This window comes from Elephas maximus, chromosome 18, assembly GCF_024166365.1.
Source record: "Elephas maximus indicus isolate mEleMax1 chromosome 18, mEleMax1 primary haplotype, whole genome shotgun sequence".
NCBI classification, from domain to species: domain Eukaryota; kingdom Metazoa; phylum Chordata; class Mammalia; order Proboscidea; family Elephantidae; genus Elephas; species Elephas maximus.
Genome location: NC_064836.1, coordinates 68,655,691 through 68,675,251, shown reverse-complemented (window position 1 = coordinate 68,675,251; position 19,561 = coordinate 68,655,691). Strand labels below are relative to the sequence as shown.

The 19,561-nt window shown below is 38.4% G+C and overlaps 1 pseudogene; it reads right to left on the bottom strand.

Moving 5' to 3' along the window:
• Positions 1–948: 948 nt before the first annotated feature.
• On the bottom strand, positions 949–1,901 carry LOC126061558 (olfactory receptor 5K3-like; annotated as a pseudogene).
• Positions 1,902–19,561: the final 17,660 nt, after the last annotated feature.

The window sequence follows — 19,561 nt, the reverse complement described above, 5'->3', positions numbered from 1 at the left end:
TCATGTAACCATTTTTTTTCTTTCATAATTGCACATTTAACTGATCAAGAAACTTTTTTGTTCATGTTCAGTTTTTTAGCATTTTCACAATTTTTGCCTTAATTTTCCTGAGCAGCATTTCCAGCTTTCTGTTACTGCTCATAATATAGCAATAATTTACATTGGAATTAGTGTAGATTAGTGATATTCCTAATAACATACAAGTCAATTAACACTACCTTGGGGGAAAATCCTTGAATTAATTGATACATTCAGAAATTGCACTGTCATGAATCATGGACAAATATCAAGCTATGTGAAAACATTCAAATCCATAGGACTTTTAATATAAATGCAATATTTTCAACTAAAGATTGATAAATTACCATTATACAAACTATTTCAGAGAGTTTGTCAGGAAAAATAACCCACCTAAGATAAAGATGTTCTTGATTTGAGAATACATATTCTGTATAATTCCATATTCAAACATAAACTCTTGAACAACTCAGAGAAGGTTGAGAATCGAATTCAAATGCACAGTTTACTTGTGATAGACCGGTTGGCTTAAGTCATTAATATAGGAGAACTTGGAATGCACTTGAATTTGTAAGACTATGCTTAGAGATTCCATAAATTTGCCAGCAATGCTAATTGGAGGCTGCCTTTACATACCGAATTTTATTCCTAGGACTTGTTGGATACTTTGAAAATTGTAGCTAATTCCACTTTGACACAATTCGCGGCCTTAGGAGTAGTCACTTAATGCAATCCTAAGAGACCCTTGTAGTTTAGATTTTCAAATACATTTTAGTAGAATCCCCCTTCATGAACTTATTTAACCATTTATTATTTGACTTAAAAATCGTCATGATTTAGTGATTTAATATATGATACAAAAAGTGGCCATTTTCCAATTTCCTAGTATACTTGACTTTGAAGAAATTTTATCTAATTAAAATGAATTTGTCAAGAGGATGATACTTGTCTCAGAATATTATGAGCTTTTCTAGACTTCATAATTTTCATGACATTTATTACTTCTTTATTTCTTAGACTATAAATAAAAGGATTTAATAAAGGAATTACTAGAGTATAACAAATGGCAACTGGTATATCTTTATCCCCTTCTTTAAAGGAACTTGGCCGAATGTATATGAAGAGAAGAGAACCATAGAATATTGAGACAGAGAGAAAGTGAGATGCACAAGTAGATAAAGCTTTGCCTCTTCCCTCTTTGGACTTCATTTTGAAAATAGTGAAAAGGATGCAAAGATTAGGACTATGGCAATACTGAAGATTTGAACTGACCCTGCAAAGATAAGTAGCATCAGTTCATTGATATAAGGGTCAACACAGGAGAGTCTGTATAATGGAAGAACGTCACAAAAAAAGTGATTGATTTGATGTGATCCACAAAAGGTTAACCTTAATAGAAGTACTACTTGAATAATGGAATGCAGATTCCCAGCTATGTAGGCCCCTATGATCATCTGAATGCAGAGTTTCTTTGTCATCATGGTGTGGTACTGCAGTGGACGACATATTGCCACATAGCAATCATAGGCCATTGCTGCCAGGAGAAAGCAGTCCGCAGTTTCAGCAAGGCAGAGAAAATAAAATTGTGCCATGCATTCATAGAGGGAAATCATTCTGTCCTCAGAAAAGAAGTTCTCTAACGTTTTGGGGGTGATGGCACAGGAACAGCAGGAATCCATCAGAGCCAGGTTGCCCAGAAAGATGTACATGGGTGTGTGGAGATGGCGCTCCATGAAAATCAATGCCACCAAACCAAGATTCCCCACCATGGTGATCAGATAGATAGCAAAAAACACCATAAACAGGAGAGTCTTCAGATCTGGGTGATCCATAAATCCTATGAGGATAAACTCTTTTCTCAAGGAGTGATTGTCTTTGTTCATCTCTACTTTCTCTGTTGAGACAGAAAATATGGAGAGATAGGATTCTAATTTATAGTGTGTCTAATTTTCTCTGCAAATTTCTGTTGGGGAACAGGGAATAGAGCCACTTCCTCAAGTTTCCCCTGAATGTCTCTGAAATACAGGCATATATTCTTCCAGGGAACATTATTGTAGTTTTTGGCACTGTCTTGTTGGTTCCCATTCATAGACACCCTATGTACAACAGAATGAAACCTCTCTAGTCCTGAGCAATTCTCACAATCATTACTATCCTTGAGCTCATTGTTGCAGTCAGTGCATTAATCCATCTCATTGAGAATCTTCCTTTTTTTTTTTTTGCTGACCCTCTACCTGTCCTTCTCCAGGGACTGGTCCCTCCTGATAACATGTCCATAGTACGTGAAATGAAGTCTTACCATCTTCACTTCCAAGGAGTATTCTGGCTGTACTTCTTGTTGGCTTTTATAGCAATTTATGTTATATTCAACATTCTTCACCAATACCATAATTCAAAATTTCATCCTATATAACCTGAAGCCCTGAAGCTCAAACTTCACAAGAATATTTTGATAATTCCAGGAATTGCTTGCAGTGAAAAGATTTGTGTTTATGAATTACACAAGGATAGTGAACAAATACATGGTATGCTAGATTTAACCCACTGCCGTCGAGTTGATTCCAACTCATAATGACCCTATAGGACAGAGTAGAACTACCCCATAAGGTTTCCAAGAAGCACCAGGGGGATCTGAATGGCTGCCCTTTTGGTTAGCAGCTGTAACTCTTAACCACTATGCCACCAGAGTTTCCTAGATTTAGTGTTCTCAAATATTTCTATGTCAGGTTTTGTAGTGACAATTCTTAAAGTGTACATAAAATCCATTTTCCTATATATTTATTTTTTTAACTGAGCAAACTTTTTTTAATGTGCTATTGCAGTGAAGTGAATACTTTGAATACCATTCTAGTTTAGATGGATGAAATGTATAATTTAGAAAGTGTGCCAAGGTCACTTTAAAGAAAATTACTTTGGGAAGCTAGGGAAATGAAAATGGGTCAATTTCCTTAATAAGTTAATCGGTGTATACCATCTTCATACTTCTGTTAACCCATTCTGTTATGATGGAGTAAGTTTTCTGAGACCAATTGTAAAAAAATGTTAATATTTTCCTTCTTTACATGAGCACTCTCCATTTCTAGTGTTAAGGGTCTCCTGTTTTTCTCATATACTGAGATTTGGTGATGGTACTCTAATAATTATGACCATATTATGAGATTTGATAAACATCCAGTATGTATTCTCTCCAGTTCTGTAGAGACTTCTACCATTCATCAGAAGCTCCCCAGAGTTTGGTCATTTATTTGAAGTCACATTCTTCTGATCATTTCCAGATCTACTGATCTGTGTGTCCCTTCATGATATTGTCAGGTGCAGTCCTCTGCTGCCAGGAAGACTTTAGTATTTCCTGTCTCTAACATAAGTTCAAATTTTTTAGGACAGCACTTAAGTTTCTCTGTAACCTAATCCACTTCCATTCTTATTTCCCACATTCACCAACAGCTCTTCCATCACTCTGTCCACCCGTTGTTCAATTCCCTCATCCCCACCTCCAGTGCCACAATGACTCATTTCCATAAACACTGACTCTGCCCATGCTGTTATTTCTTACAAATCATTATTTCAAATACAGATATTTGGCACCTTTATTAAATATCTATATCCTTTCAATCTATGTTATATTCAGGCATGGTTTATACACAAAGGAGCCCTGGTGGTGCAATGGTTAAGAGCTTGGCTGTTAACCAAAAAGGTTGGCAGTTCAAATCCACCAACCACTCCTGGGAAACCTTATGGGGCAGTTCTACTCTGTCCTAAAGGGTCACTATGAGTTGGATTCGACTTGATGGCACCGGATATTATTACATATAATGCTACTTAAGAAAGTTTAAACTAAATAACCTAGTCCAGACCACAGTGATCTCCATTTTCTGAGCCCTTAAGCATATGTTATATGTCCAACATAATCTAGAATCTTTGAGTTTAATCTGCACTGCTTATTTTACATGTGTATGCACAATTTGTTTATTAGATAGTCAGCATTTGGAGATTAACTGTGACATACTTCTGTGAGGGGATCTGTAGAATGCTCCAGTAAAAAGGCAGAATTGATTCAAATCTTAGCTCTACCCTGGCCACCTGGAACAAGTGAACTTGTTATCAGTATCCCGCCAATCATTCTAAGTGACCTCTGTGGCCTCGGCAAATTGGAATTATTAAGCTTGAAGAAGAGGCTTCAAAGGAAATTATTCAAAATACTTTATTAGAAAAAATTTAGGTGCCTTTCTAGTACTTGAATTGACGTTTTAAAAATTGTTGTAAAAATATATGTAGCACAATGTTTGCCAATTCAAGATATTTCAAGTGTACAATTTAGTGACATTAATTGCTCTATTCATGTTGTACAATCTTATCTACTATATTTCTGTTTCCTTGGGAAATTATAAAATTTTCTGAATTATATCACAATAGCTTATAAATTCATATAAGCTTGCCTTTATCCTTTAGTTTAATAAAACCCTTAAATAATTTTAGGATTTTTGAGAACAAATTTTGTTTTGCTTTGCAGCAGGACATCTCAACTGAAGATGCTAATCATGTAAATTCTACGGTATAAATGGATTTAGTTTTCCATAATATTAAAAATTATTTTTTTTTTAAATCAAAAGGGAGACACTGGCTAAACATTTTGTTTCTTTATATAAATGTATTAAATATAAACCATCTAATTATTCAGCTAAATTAGAAATAACTTTATGTTCATATAGCTGCAACAATGGGCTCAAACATGGCCATGATTGTGAGGATGGCACAGGACTGGGCAGTGTTTTGTTCTGTTGTACATGGGGTTGTTATGCCTCAGAACCAACTCAGCAAACCCTAACAACAACAACAACCTTGAATTATTAAATAGAATTACTGTGTGATCTTATCCATATGTTTTGAAATTCTACCTCATACTCAGAAAACGTTGGGTTGATTTGCAGTGTTCTGTCTCATCCTAGCTCCTCACAGTCTTCAAGTTAGAGAAAAGTTAGAGAGATAACTGAGTTGAAATCTATGAACAATGAAGACAACAGATTTTGAGAAAGAAATATTTATGGGTGTCAATATTAAAAGTAAAAATAAATTCGAATATTTCTTTTACCTGGATTTCTCTGAGAAGGGCTTGTCTTGTGACTTGCCTTATGATGTTAGGGCAAATTGAATTTCTGGATATAAATCTCGTTCTCTAAAACATGTGGGATTAAAAGAATGAAATTCTTGGCGACTACTATCAGGTCAGTGAGTATAATTACAGTGTTAAGTTTGTTTTCCATCTAATCCTAAAGGGATTTTCTGGAATTGACATCAGTGTTTCTCTGTGAGGAGATCCAGTCCACAAAATTTAGAAACCACTCGGCATTAATTAAAGATGCTCCATAAGACACTGTGGTTAGAGCAAATGACCCTCACTGAAGTCTGTAATAATGATCTTGTTGACTCTCATGTAACTGATCTAATTTTTAAATCCTGTTCTCCATTCTGTGCATAAAATGTCAAATGGGCAGGAAAAAGTCTCAGACTGGTTTGACCAGTAGGTTTAATGTGGCTTATGAAAAATAAATAGGATTTGGTTAAGAAAAGATGGAAACGTGTGTTGAGTTCAGCCAAGGTCCCTGACTTCTTCCCTCCGTGAATTGAATCTATCGCCACGTTCTTCAAGCCCTCATTGGAAAAACTTTGATATTACTATTGTCTTAATTATTCGGCGCTGCTATAACAGAAATACCACGATTGGATGGCTTTAAAAACAGAAATTTATTTTCTCACATTATTTTCTCAAATTCAGGGTTCCAGCTCTAAGGGAGGACGTTCTGTCTCTGTCGGCTCTGGAGGAAGGTCCTCGTCTCTTTTAGCTTCTGCTCCTGGGCTGTCTTTACGTGGCTTGGCATCTCTCTTTCCCATCTCTGCTTCTCTTGTTTGCTTATTTAATCTCATTTATATCTCAAAAGAGATTGACTCAAGATACACCTTACACTCATTCTGCCTCATTAGCATCACAAAGACAACCCATATCCAAATGGAATTATAACCTCAGACAAAGAGATTAGGATTTATAACACATATTTTGAGGGACACAATTTAATCCATAACATTGCACCCTTTGATCCTCAAAAATTCATGTCCTTGCCACATGCTGAACACACGCACCCCATCATAAAAAAATCATCCCCCAAATCTCAAATCAACTCCAACTCCAAAACCTCATCTTCTGAAATATTTAAATCAAATATGTGTGGGACCTTAGGAATATTCCATTTTGGGAAAAAACTTCTTTTCATCTGTGAACCTGTGAAATCTAGACTACAAATGATCTGTTTCCAAAGTACACTGGTAGAAAAGTCACAAGTTATACATTTCCATTACAAAAGGGAGATACTGGAGGGAAAGAAGGAATAAGGAACACCAAGCATGCCCCAAACTCAGCGGAATAATTTATAATTACCTCTCAAGATTTGAAAAGAATCCTCTCTTTCCTGAGACCATCTGAGAAATCACACTGTGCTTCAGATTCTGGGTTTTGGCCATGTTTTCTGAGTTCAGGGTGAAGACCGAATGGCCCTGGACTTCAGCCCCACTTTTTGCGCCTACAGGTATGGCAACTCTGCTCCCTTGGCTCTGGGCAGCCCCATTCTCCTAGTCCATCTGAATGCTGACCATACCCCCTCAGTCCCAGCAGACCTTGTTCTTCCGTCTCTTGGGCATAACAGCCTGCCCCCTTAGGTTTTGGTGGCAGCCACATCCCCCTGGCACAACTTAACAGTGGCGTCCACACTCTGGAACTGAACTAGTGAGGATCTGACTCTTTGAAACCAAAGAGGCTCTGGCTCCACCTTCTGAAATCCAGGAGACTATGGTCCCACCATTTGAAACTGAGAAGGCCCTCCTTCCCACACTTCTGTCGATCTCCAAGCTGTTCCAGGCATGATCCTTCTCTTTTTCTGGAGGACAGCAGATGTAGCTCCTTTGGTCTGTTTCCTGTCTGTAGAATTACAAGAGGCAAATTCTGGTTTCATTTTGCACAGCCCATTTTTAAGTCCATCTCTTTCCTATCACATTTTACTCTAAACGGCAAGAAGAAACCACATGGCCCTTGCTTATAAATCTCCTCAGCCTGATATCCAAGTTTATCACTTACAAGTTCTACATTTTGCTAAACATTTGAGTATAATTGAGACAAGCTCTTTGCCACTGCATAAAAAGCATTGACCTTCCCCCATTTTCCAATCACATTTCCATCATTTTGTTTTAAAGCCTCACCAAACACGCTTTTAACATCTACATTTCTAACTATATTTTGTTGCTGGCACCATGTGTATTCTCTAAGATGATACTTTCTCTATAGCTCTCCTCACTTCCTTCTGAGCCTGCATCAGAATTACCTTTGACATCCAAAATTCTACCAACAAACTCTTCAAGGCAATCTAGGCTTTACTATTAAAAAAAAACTCTTCCAGCCTCTCCCCATTACCCAATTCCATAACCATTTGTGCATTTTTGGTATTTGTTAGAGCAGGACCTCACTCTTTGGGTACAAAATTTTGTCTCAGTTGTCTAGTGCTGCTATAACATAAATGCCACAAGTAGAAGGCTTTGAAAAACAGAAATTTATTTTCTCACAGTTTAGGAGGCTAGTAGTCCAAATTCAGGGTGCCAGCTCTAGGGGAAACTTTCTGTTTCCATCAGCTCTGGAGAAAAATCCTTGTCTCTTGTAGATTCTGCTACTGGGTGGTTATCATATGGCTTGGCATCCCCCATCTGTGCTTCTCTTGCTTGCTTGTTTAATCTCATTTATATCTCAAAAGAGACTGACTCAAGATACACCCTACACTCACTCTGCCTGCTTTAACATAACAAAGACAACCCATTCCCAAATGGGATTATAACTACAGGCATAGAGGTTAGGATATGCTACACACATTTTGGGGGCACAGATCAATCCATAAGAGTTATTCAGTCCCAGTGAATTACTGAACTTGTCTTCCTATCTTTTTTTATCTTAGCTCGCCTTTACCTTCATCACCCTTTTTTTTCTTTATACCACCGATCACTCCTGAACATATCGTATACTTATTAGTTGGTACATGTATAATTCATCACCCCTACTCTACTAGCATCATTAGCATATACATTTAAAAAGGGAGGAACTTTGTTCATTTATGCAGTCTCAACACCTTCATAGTGTCTGGCACTTTGGTGTGCTCAGTAAATATTTGTTGAATAAATGAAAAAAAATGATACTCCCTGTAAAAACGACGTGGAGGTAGTGTCTGATGTCCTCTAACTTCATAAGGGGTAAGGAGAATCAAGATCAAGGCTGATTCCTATGAGGCAGAGATCAGACATCTCTCCTCTCTTCACCATCTTAACCAATTCTGACACCAACTGTTCCTCACACAGCCTTCTGTACTCTCTGCTGGGTTTGATAATTCATTACAATGGTCACACAGACCTCACAGACAATACTCATGATTATGGGGTTTATTACGGAAGTAACAGTTACAATTCATACTCAGGAACACTCAGGATATGGTTCTTCCATCAGGACAGTCTCTTCCCAGCTGTGCTCGCAGGCACACCTCTCCCTGGCCATAGGCCTCTGCCCAAAGACACTCAGCTTTTTCTGTCGTGGGCTGGTAACCCCAGGAAGCTGACCACTCTGTTTCCTGCTGTGGAGTCTCTGCTGCCAGGCCTCTACTGCCGTGACTTGCTGCCTTCTGTATTATAGATCTCTGTCTTCTGGTTCTAGGAGCTTCTCAGCACAGTGATGCTGGTTCCAAATGATGTGCTGGCTCCTACCGTTCTTCCCCGGTGGTGATAAGATCTTGTCTTTCTCGCCTCTGGGGTAGCTCATTTCAAGCCCAGTGGGATGGCAAACTGACCAATCCCTTTGGTGGGTCACAATCACCCTATCACACAGTCCTGCCCAATCATGTGGGTGGGAATTACCAGACCATGGCACTAAAGGCCACACAAAAGTGATCCATCCCACTGCACTCCCAGGCTTAATTTTTGATGGTTCCTGATTGTTTTTCAAACCAAATCCATTTTCTCAGTTTTTGTATTTCACATACTCTGTGCTCTGCCTGTTTCTTACCTGTCCCCTTACTTTCCTCCTCTCAGCTCAGGGCACTAGGCCATGCACTTCACAGTTCCTCTGTGCACTCAGTTCAGCCTTGACTCAGTAAACTTGCTCACAATGTTTCCTCTCCTAAAAAGCTTTCTTCTCCCTCTTTCCACTCCAATTCATCTCATCCTTGAGTTCAATCTGATCTCATCCATGAGGACTTTCTCAGGGTGCTTTGTATCAAATTGAGCTTTCCTCTTCCTGACTTACATGGTACTTACTTGCCTTCTTAACACATTTGACAATTAAGTGCAACATATAGATCCTTATAATTTATGTTTTGATTAAACATCCTTAAGTCAGAGACCGTGCTATACATCTTATAGTTTTTTGTCACAAAAAACTGACCTACAGACTCACTACAAACTTACTTTTTAAAGTTTGAGTTTTCTTCAACCTTTATTTGCTGGGGGCAGTGGGTGCAGAGAGGCTGCCCTTGCAGCCTGGCTCCCAGCATCGATGCTGGGAGCCAGGCTGCAAGGGCAGCCTCTCTGCACCCACTGCCCCCAGCATTTATTAAGTATTTATACAGGGCATTGGATAAGACAATAAGCATGAGGGGCACAACATGTGAATTAAGTGGGGATGAATATTCATAGGTGTTAGAAGGGGCTCCTGACAATAGCTTATAATCTAACGGGGGAAAAGACACATTGCTAACTAGAGTATAAGTCAAGCTGTGATAAGTTTTATAAGTGTAAACTTATTATGTGGGAATATAGCAAAGAAAGTGAATAGTGGGCTGAAGGAAGAAAGAAAGATTTCTAAATGGAAGTGTCATTTCAGATGAACCTTGTAGGATAAGTAGAATTTAATTTTTTATCACAAGTTTTTTTTTTTTTTTTTGGCATCATGAGTTTTGAAACTAAGCCAACTTGGGTTTGAATTCCAATGTTTTTACCTGTAAACTGTTTGACCCTGGGCAAATTTCTTTCTTTTTTTTAATAATTGTTCTTTAGATGAAGGTTTACACAGCAAAGTATTTTCTTATTAAACAATTAATATACAGACTGTTTTGTGACATTGGTTGCCAACCCCCTGGCATGTCAGCACTTTCCCCTTCTCAGCCTTAGTTTCCCCTTTTGCCAGCTTTGCTGTCCCCTCCTGCCTTCTCATCCTTGCCTTTGGGCTGGCATGCCCACTTTTTCTTGTTTTGTTTTATGGGCCTGTCTAATCTTTGAGGATGAGTATGATTAAAGGCCTAGGAGCTTGAAAGCTGGCTGAATCTTAGGGGTCCATAACATAAGGAACCCTTCAAAAAGACACTAGGTAGAGTAGGGTGTTAGATTGAGAATTGTTCTGTCTGATTCCCTCACACTTATTATTATCTGTCCCCACCATTTCATTTAATCTTCTCTCTCACTGAAGTCACAACCAAGCTTTAAATTCCAACTCTAAAGAACATTTCCTAATTATATTCCTGACCAAGCTGTAGTGTTTGGTACTATTGGAAGTCATCTCTGGCTTCTGTGATAACACTCATTTCTCCTATTTTCCTAACTGTTCTGTCTCAGTCTTTTATGCTAGGTCATGTTTCTCTCTTTGCCCTTCATGATGCTTGTATTTCCTTCAGTTCTATATTTGGTCTCCCTTTTTTATTCTAAAGTTTTCCTGAGATTATAAAAAAAAAAAATTTTTTTTTTTTTTTTTTTACTTTTTAGTTGCCAACTGTCATTCATCTGTTAGTGGCTACACTACAGGAGGGATTCCCAAATTTTTTAGCCATCCATTCATAGCAGTAAAATCATTTGGAATATATTCATTTTACCTATATATTATGTAGTTGTGCCACTATACTAAAATATTATATGTATTATAAAAAATAAAAATTAAAAAGAATGAGATTAAGTCAAATAAATGGTAATAAAGATAATTTTTATTTTATGTGTTAATGATAGAAGCATTGTTTTTTCTCACTAATACTATTATTAAAATAATAGTAATAATTGTTGTAGTAATTTAAGAATGTGAAGAAGTATATCCCTTACTATTTTTAAAATCTGAGTTTAGCACTGTGATCCACAATTCAAGGTCTTGCTTATAATTATTTCCTAACTTTTCTTAATATCAGACATAGTTGAAAAAGATACCAAATACAGATATATCAGTCCAAATGGGAGAAGAATCCATTATCGAGGTAATTTCAGAAGAGGAAAGTGTTCTTCTGTGCATTCAAGCTATGATGCTAGGTGTCCTGAGCTTAGCATCATGTGATACAGCATACCTATGGAATTAGAGATATCTGACATCAGAGGAAATGTGGAGTTATGGAAAGTTTATGGGAAACCATAAAAGGCAAATCACAACTTAGACTCTTATGGTTTTGGAAAAAGGACTTGAAATCTACAGTAGAAAATTATTCAAAGAATAACTTCATGATATACAATGAGCCTTGATAGAGACAGAGCTCCTGATCCTGGGATACTGAATGACCATGAGACCAGAACTCTACTTTATGAGCTGGAATTTGTCAGCATATCCAAGTATAAGGTCAAGTAGGCAGAGGAACAATCCATTAGAAGGTGAAAATGGTAAATCCAGGATCAGGCATGGGCAGGGCCAGAGGACATAGGAAACTGTATAAGCAGGTAGCCCAGACCCCATGTCACATATCACTGTTGCACTGACATCTGCCCCTCAGCTTACACTTCTGGGCTAATGGAGGTTCCCTTATGACCAGCTTGCAGACAATATAAAATGTCAAGATTGGTTCTGGGATGATCAGTTTGGTATGTTAGTACAAACCAAAATGTATTGCTTCTGAACTATAGTTCCCTCCAGGAGTGGTCTTCAAAGTCATCAGTAAGGAAATTCTCACTTTGTGTAGTGGACTGATCAACTATTTCCATTTTATAGAAAGGGAAATGGTCCAAGGTAAGAATATATAAATTTAGGGTAGAAGTGAATGATTTGGATGTTGGTCAGTGGTCCGTAGGGAGAAAGATTAAAATATTAAGGGCTGAAAGATCTATGGAAAAAGCATATAAATGAATTTATTGCAGTGGGTTAGAAGTGTGGAAAAATTTATATCATATGTTGCTTCTTACCAGCAAGCATCTATCATGGAATAAACACTAAACAACCAAGTAGGCAGAATGGCTCAGCCAGTTGAGGTCTTCCTTCTTTGTTCATCTTCCACTCCATCGCTGGAAAAATAGGTGTATGAACAAAGTAGCTATGGTGGCTGATGTGGAGGCTATGCGTATGAACATGGGCTCCTACTTTTCAAGGCTCATCTAACTACTGTCACTCCCAAATGTCAAACTTGCGAGAGACAGAGACCAGTGTGGAGCCCCTAATATGGCAACACCCCTCAAGGAGATCAATCAATCACTTGTGAAGTTGGCTACTGCATATCCCTTCCACCTTAAGAAACAGCAGAAATTCACCTTGACTGCAATTGACACATAAGGCAGGTATGGAATAGCTTTTCCTATCTGCAAGACCTCAGGCAGAACAACTATCTGAGGGCTGATAGAGTGGTGTATTACACTGAGTTGGACCAAGGAACCTAATTTACACCAAAGGTATGGCATTGGGTAATTAGTGGCCTGCTGCTCCTATTGCATTTCACATCATCCAGAAACTACTGGCTTAATAAATTGATGGAATGACCTTTTGAAAGTACAACTAAGGTATCATCTTGGAGTGGATATCTTATAATGTGAGGTCTTCATTTTCCCGGAAGCCGTGTATATCATAAATCAGAGACAATTATATGGTTTTGTGTCCTAAGTTGGACATTTATTTGGACCATATGAAATGAACCCAGAAACTTCCTAAGTAAGCCACTTGTGGGAATTGCACTTTTTTTTTCCAGAAGCCTGAACTGTATGGATTTAGGGGTCCTGGATCTCAGAGGAGAAATGCTTTTACTAGGAAACACTGAGAGAATCCCATTGTACTTAATGCTATAGCTGCCACCCAGTCACTTTGGATTCCTTAGGCCCAGATACAAGAAGACAAGGGAAAGAGTTACAAGACTTGCAGCAATAATTGACCCTGATCATGAGGAAGAGGTAGAACTGCTGTTATTCGATGGGGACTAGGAAACATACGTTCGGCATTCAGGTGATCCATAGATACGTATTGGTACTCCCTTATTATCCATGTTTGAAAACAAAGTAACAAGTCTAGGAACCATGGCCTGAAAAGAGCATGGTGACTAGAGACTTAGAACCCTAGGGATCAGGCCTCTGTCACAATACCATTTTAGTCACTTAAACTAACTGAGGTATTAGCTAAAGAGTAGGGGAATAATGTTAATTCTGGACTTGAAAATAGCTGTAGCAGTAGAAGCTGTAGGCTGTCCCACTAACCTTCATCATTTAAAATTCTCCAGGAAAAGAAAAGAAGCAGAATTCTGGAGAAGCTGTTCCCAGAACTTATTATATGAAACAGGTTGCTCTGAACAATCTAAGAGGTGAACTGTAGTGGACCTGTGATTCACAGCCTGAGATCCCACCTTAATTCCTCAGCTATGAGAGTGCTGGTAATTGACAGTTCTCATCTGAGGCCCTATCCAGGAACTGGCCTTGGCTGAGAACTGCCTCATCCATTTCACACCTTTTCCTTTGGGCAGCCTGCATCCAATAATCATTTCATAGGAAGTAAATATTCCAGAAATTTTTCTTTAAGTTATGGGAACTGTGAAGGAAAATGTCAGTTCCTCACTTCCCAGTGGAATTGGTTGAGCTCTTTGTTGTGACTGCATTGACGTTAAACTCAGCCCTCTGCCCAAGCTTACTTCTTTCACTCCCTCAATAAGTATTGAGCTTTCAAGCATTCTCCGACAAGTTTTTTGCATGCAAATCTCCATCTCAGAATCTGTTTCCTGGGCAACTCAACTTAGACAAGGTGCTCAGAAACAAGAAGATCACAAGGTTAGAGAACACAACTGACCCCATCCTGCAAAGAAGAATCATCTGTTTAAAAAAAGGGCAAATCCTGTACCAACAGAGGAGGGTACTCTAAAACTAATAACTTAATAATCTACAGAATCCCCTCACTTCTACCTAAATAGAATCATCTATCATTGCTGATCCAGAGAAAACAACACAGGTAAAAATAAACAGAAAACGCATACCAACTAATAGGAAAAAAAGAAAAAGAAATTGAGAATCAAAACATTTCAGTTGATGAAAATTCTTCCCAGAAATACAACCATGGATAGAGAAAAAACTGTAAGATAGCACCTCAACCTAAATTCATTATCTTTAAGCAAGTATTTTCAGATAAAGCAAAAGAGTTTTTATATAAAATTCCAAAATAAGAGCTGAGATGGACAAAAAAACATATAAAATTAGAACTAACACAGAAAATTAGAGAAAAAGACAAAATCATTTTATAATAAAGACTAAATTACGAGGTTCCCAAGACAGTAGAGATTCTACACTAAAAGTAAGGGCCATTAAAGAGAGGAATGAAAACAACAATTTGCAAGTCAAATAAAAATTGATTTTCAAATTACTGAAAATCATATTACACCATCAAGAAAGATGGATATGGGAGGTTTTAAACAAACGAATGAATTTTTATTTATTATAACAAGAAGGAAAGGAGCCCTACTTTTGCAGTGGTTAAACTCTCGGCTGGTAACCTACAGGTCAGGTGGCTGGAAACTATAAGCTGCCCTGAGGGAGAAAGATGTGGAGGTCTGAGTGTGTAAAGATTACAGCCTTGGAAACCCTGTGGGGCAGTTCTACTCTGTCTTATGAGTCAAAATCGACTTGATGGTGATGGGTTATAACAGGAAGTTAGTTAATATATCTGCAATTGACAATAAGAAATATGATGGTAAATTGACAAAGAAGTAGCTAAAAAATTAGAAAGTGGTTGCAACTGAAATGCATAGGTTACATTGGATAGGACGCTAGTTTTTGCGAAATACACCTTTAGTACTATTTTCAAAATGGGCTTGTCATAAGAAATGTTAGAAGTAAAAGCAGAGAGACCAGTTTGAAACTATTATTATCGTTCAGGTGAGAGATGAAGGCAGCATGAAATTGCATGCAGGAAGTGTACATAGAGAGCTCTAGGCACATTTAAGATATACAGCTATTCCCCGACTTACGAGGTTCTGTTCCAACAATGCAGTCATAACTCAATTCTCATACAAGTCCAATACTTCGGTTTTTTTGTTTTTATTTTTAGTTTTCATTTCTATTGCCTTTTATTAGCAGTGTTTTTATAAATTGACCTTTATTTGTCTTTGGAGATTGACATAAGAATTATAACATCAGCAAATTACGTGCTGCCACATTGAATACTAGTAACGATAAAACATGCCCAAAAAACCCCAAAAAGGACAGTTGTAAGTGCATTCGTCCTAATTCCAATATGTCGTAAATGAGGACTACCTTATTTCCGAGATAGAGTCGACAGGTCTTGTGAAAATTTGGATGTGATGGGAGAGGTAGAGAAAGGATTACTCTTAATTTCTGTCTTGAACTACTGGTTGGATGATGCTGCCATTCAGTTGAAGAAGACCGTGGTGATTGAAAAATTTAAGAGCTGCAGACTGAACATGTTAAATTTGAGATCTATTTCAGACATCAAATGAACATGTCAAACAGGCAATTGCATACATAAGTCTGTGGATTAGGGGAATGTCAGAGCTGGAAATGTACATTCTGGGTCATCCTCATATTGATAATATTATTTGCTGTTGTTGTTAGCTGCCATCGAGTCAATTCCAACTCACAGCGACCCCATGCACAACAGAACCAAACACTGCCTGGTCCATTGCTATCCTCACAATTGTTATGTTTGAATCCATTGTTGTAGCCACTGTGTCAGTCCATCTCCTCGAGAGTCTTCCTCTTTTTTGCTCTCTACTTTACCAAGCATGATGTCTGTCTTAGTCATCTAATGCTGCTATAACAGAAATATGACATCCGTATGGCTTTAACAAAGAGAAGTTTGTTCTCTCACACTCTAGGAAGCTGGAAGTCCAAATTCAGGATGCCAGCTGCAGAGGAAGACTTTTCTCTCTGCCAGCTCTGGGGGAAAGGCACTTGTCATTAACTTTCCAGGGTCAAGGATCTTCTCAGCACAGGGACCTGGGTTACAAACGATGTGCTATTCTCCTGCTTTTGTTTGTCAGTGGTATGAAGTCACCCTGTCTCTCTGCTTGCTTCTTTCTTTTATATCTCAAAAGAGATTGACTCAAGATACAATCTAATCTTGTAGGTTGATTCCTTCCTCATTAACATAAATGTCTCCAATTCTGCCTCGTTGACTTCATAGACGTAGGATTTACAACTCATAGGAAAATCACATCAGATGACAAAATGGTGGACAATCACACAATACTGGGAATTATGGTCTAGCCAAGTTGGCACACATTTTGGGGGGACAAAATTCAATCCATAACATTGTCCTTCTACATGGACTGGCCCCTCCTGATAGCATATCCAAATACGTGAGATGAAGACTCATCATCCTTGCTTCTAAAGCACATTCTGGCTGTACCTTGTCTGAGACCAATTTATTCATTCTCCTTCTTTGTCAATATCATAATTCAAATGCATCAATTCATCTTCTGTCTTCCTTATTCATTGTCCTGCTTTCATATGCACATGAAGCTATTGAAAATACCATGGCTTGAGTCAGGTGCACTTTGTCCTCAAAGTGACATCTTTGCTTTTTAACACTTTAAAGAGGTCTTTTGCAGCAGATTTGCCCAGTGAAATATGTTGTTTGATTTCTTGACGGCTGCTTCCATGGCCATTGATTTTGGATCCAAGTAAAATGAAATCCTTAAAAACTCCAAGTATTTTCTCCATTTATCATGATATTTCTTACTGGTTGAGCTGTGAGGGTTTTTGTTTTCTTCATGTTATGTATTCCATACTGAAAGATGTAATCTTTGATCTTCTTCAGTAACTACTTCAAGTTCTCTTTGCTCTCATTAAGTTAGGTTGTGTCATCTGCATATCACTTGTTAATGAGTCTTCCTCCAATCTTGATGAAACCTTCTTTTACATAAAATCCAATTTCTCAGATTAACTGCTCAACATACAGATTGAATAAGTATATTGTGAAAAGATCCAGCCTTGACACACACCTTTTCTGGTATTAAATCACACAGTACCCCCTTGTTCTGTTTCAACCACTGCCTCTTGGTCTATGTACAGGCTCTACATGATCACAATTAAGTGTTCTGAAATTTCCATTCTTTGCAATGTTGTCCATAATTTGTTATGATCTATATAATTGAATGCCTTTACATAGTCAATAAAAGACAGGTAAACATCTTTCTGGTATTCTCTGCTTTCAGACAAGATCCATTTGACATCAACAATGGTATCTCTCATTCCATGTCCTCTTCCAAACCCAGCTTGAATTTCTGGCAGTTCCCTGTAGATGTACTGCTGCAACCATTTTTGAGTTATCTGCAGCAAAATTTTACTTGCATACGATATTAATAATATTGTTCGATAATGCTTGCATTCTGTTGAATCACCTTTCTTTGGCATGGGTGCAAATAAGGATCTCTTCTAGTTGATTGGCCAGGTAGTTGTCTTCCAAATTTCTTGGCTTAGATGAGTGAGTGCTTCCAGTGCTTCCCTAATAGAATATAAGGGTAGAAATTGGGCCTTTCCTATTTTTTTTTTTTTTTTTATAATAACTTTTATTAAGCTTCAAGTGAACGTTTACAAATCCAATCAGTCTGTCACATATAAGTTTACATACATCTCACTCCCTACTCCCACTTACTCTCCCCGTCTTGAGTCAGCCCTTTCAGTCTCTCCTTTCTTGACAATTTTGCCGGCTTCCCTCTCTCTCTATCCTCCCATCCCCCCTCCAGACAAGAGTTGCCAACACAATCTCAAGTGTCCACCTGATATAATTAGCTCACTCTTCATCAGCGTCTCTCTCCCACCCGCTGACCAGTCCCTTTCATGTCTGCTGAGTTTTCTTCAGGGATGGTTCCTGTCCTGTGTCAACAGAAGGTCTGGGGAGCATGGCCACCGGGATTCCTCCAGTCTCAGTCAGACCATTAAGTTTGGTCTTCTTATGAGAATTTGGGGTCTGCATCCCACTGCTCTCCTGCTCCCTCAGGGGTCCTCTGCTGAGCTCCCTGTCAGGGCAGTCATCGATTGTGGCCGGGCACCAACTAGTTCTTCTGGTCTCAGGATGATGTAGGTCTCTGGTTCATGTGGCCCTTTCTGTCTCTTGGGCTCTTAGTTGTCATGTGGGCTTGGTGTTCTTCATTTTCCTTTGCTCCAGGTGGGTTGAGACCAATTGCTGCATCTTAGATGGCTGCTTGTTAGCATTTAAGACCCCAGACGCCACATTTCAAAGTGGGATGCAGAATGATTTCATAGTAGAATTATTTTGCCAATTGACTTAGAAGTCCCCGCAAACCATGTTCCCCAGACCCCCGCGCTTGCTCCGCTGAGCTTTGAAGCATTCATTTTATCCCGGAAACTTCTTTGCTTTTGGTCCAGTCCAATTGAGCTGACCTTCCATGTATTGAGTGTTGTCTTTCCCTTCACCTAAAGCAGTTCTTATCTACTGATTAATCAATAAAAAACCCTCTCCCACCCTCCCTCCCTCCCCCCGTCGTAACCACAAAAGTATGTGTTCTTCTCAGGTTTACTATTTCTCAAGATCTTATAATAGTGGTCTTATACAATATTTGTCCTTTTGCCTCTGACTCATTTCGCTCAGCATAATGCCTTCCAGGTTCCTCCATGTTATGAAATGTTTCAGAGATTCGTCACTGTTCTTTATCGATGCGTAGTATTCCATTGTGTGAATATACCACAATTTATTTACCCATTCATCCGTTGATGGACACCTTGGTTGCTTCCAACTTTTTGCTATTGTAAACAGAGCTGCAATAAACATGGGTGTGCATATATCTGTTTGTATGAAGGCTCTTGTATCTCTAGGGTATATTCCGAGGAGTGGGATTTCTGGGTTGTATGGTAGTTCTATTTCTAACTGTTTAAGATAACGCCAGATAGATTTCCAAAGTGGTTGTACCATTTTACATTCCCACCAGCAGTGTATGAGAGTTCCAATCTCTCCGCAGCCTCTCCAACATTTATTATTTTGTGTTTTTTGGATTAATGCCAGCCTTGCTGGTGTGAGATGGAATCTCATCGTAGTTTTAATTTGCATTTCTCTAATGGCTAATGATCGAGAGCATTTTCTCATGTATCTGTTGGCTGCCTGAATATCTTCTTTAGAGAAATGTGTGTTCATATCCTTTGCCCACTTCTTGATTGGGTTGTTTGTCTTTTTGTGGTTGAGTTTTGACAGAATCATGTTGATTTTAGAGATCAGGCGCTGGTCGGAGATGTCATAGCTGAAAATTCTTTCCCAATCTGTAGGTGGTCTTTTTACTCTTTTGGTGAAGTCTTTAGATGAGCATAGGTGTTTGATTTTTAGGAGCTCCCAGTTATCGGGTTTCTCTTC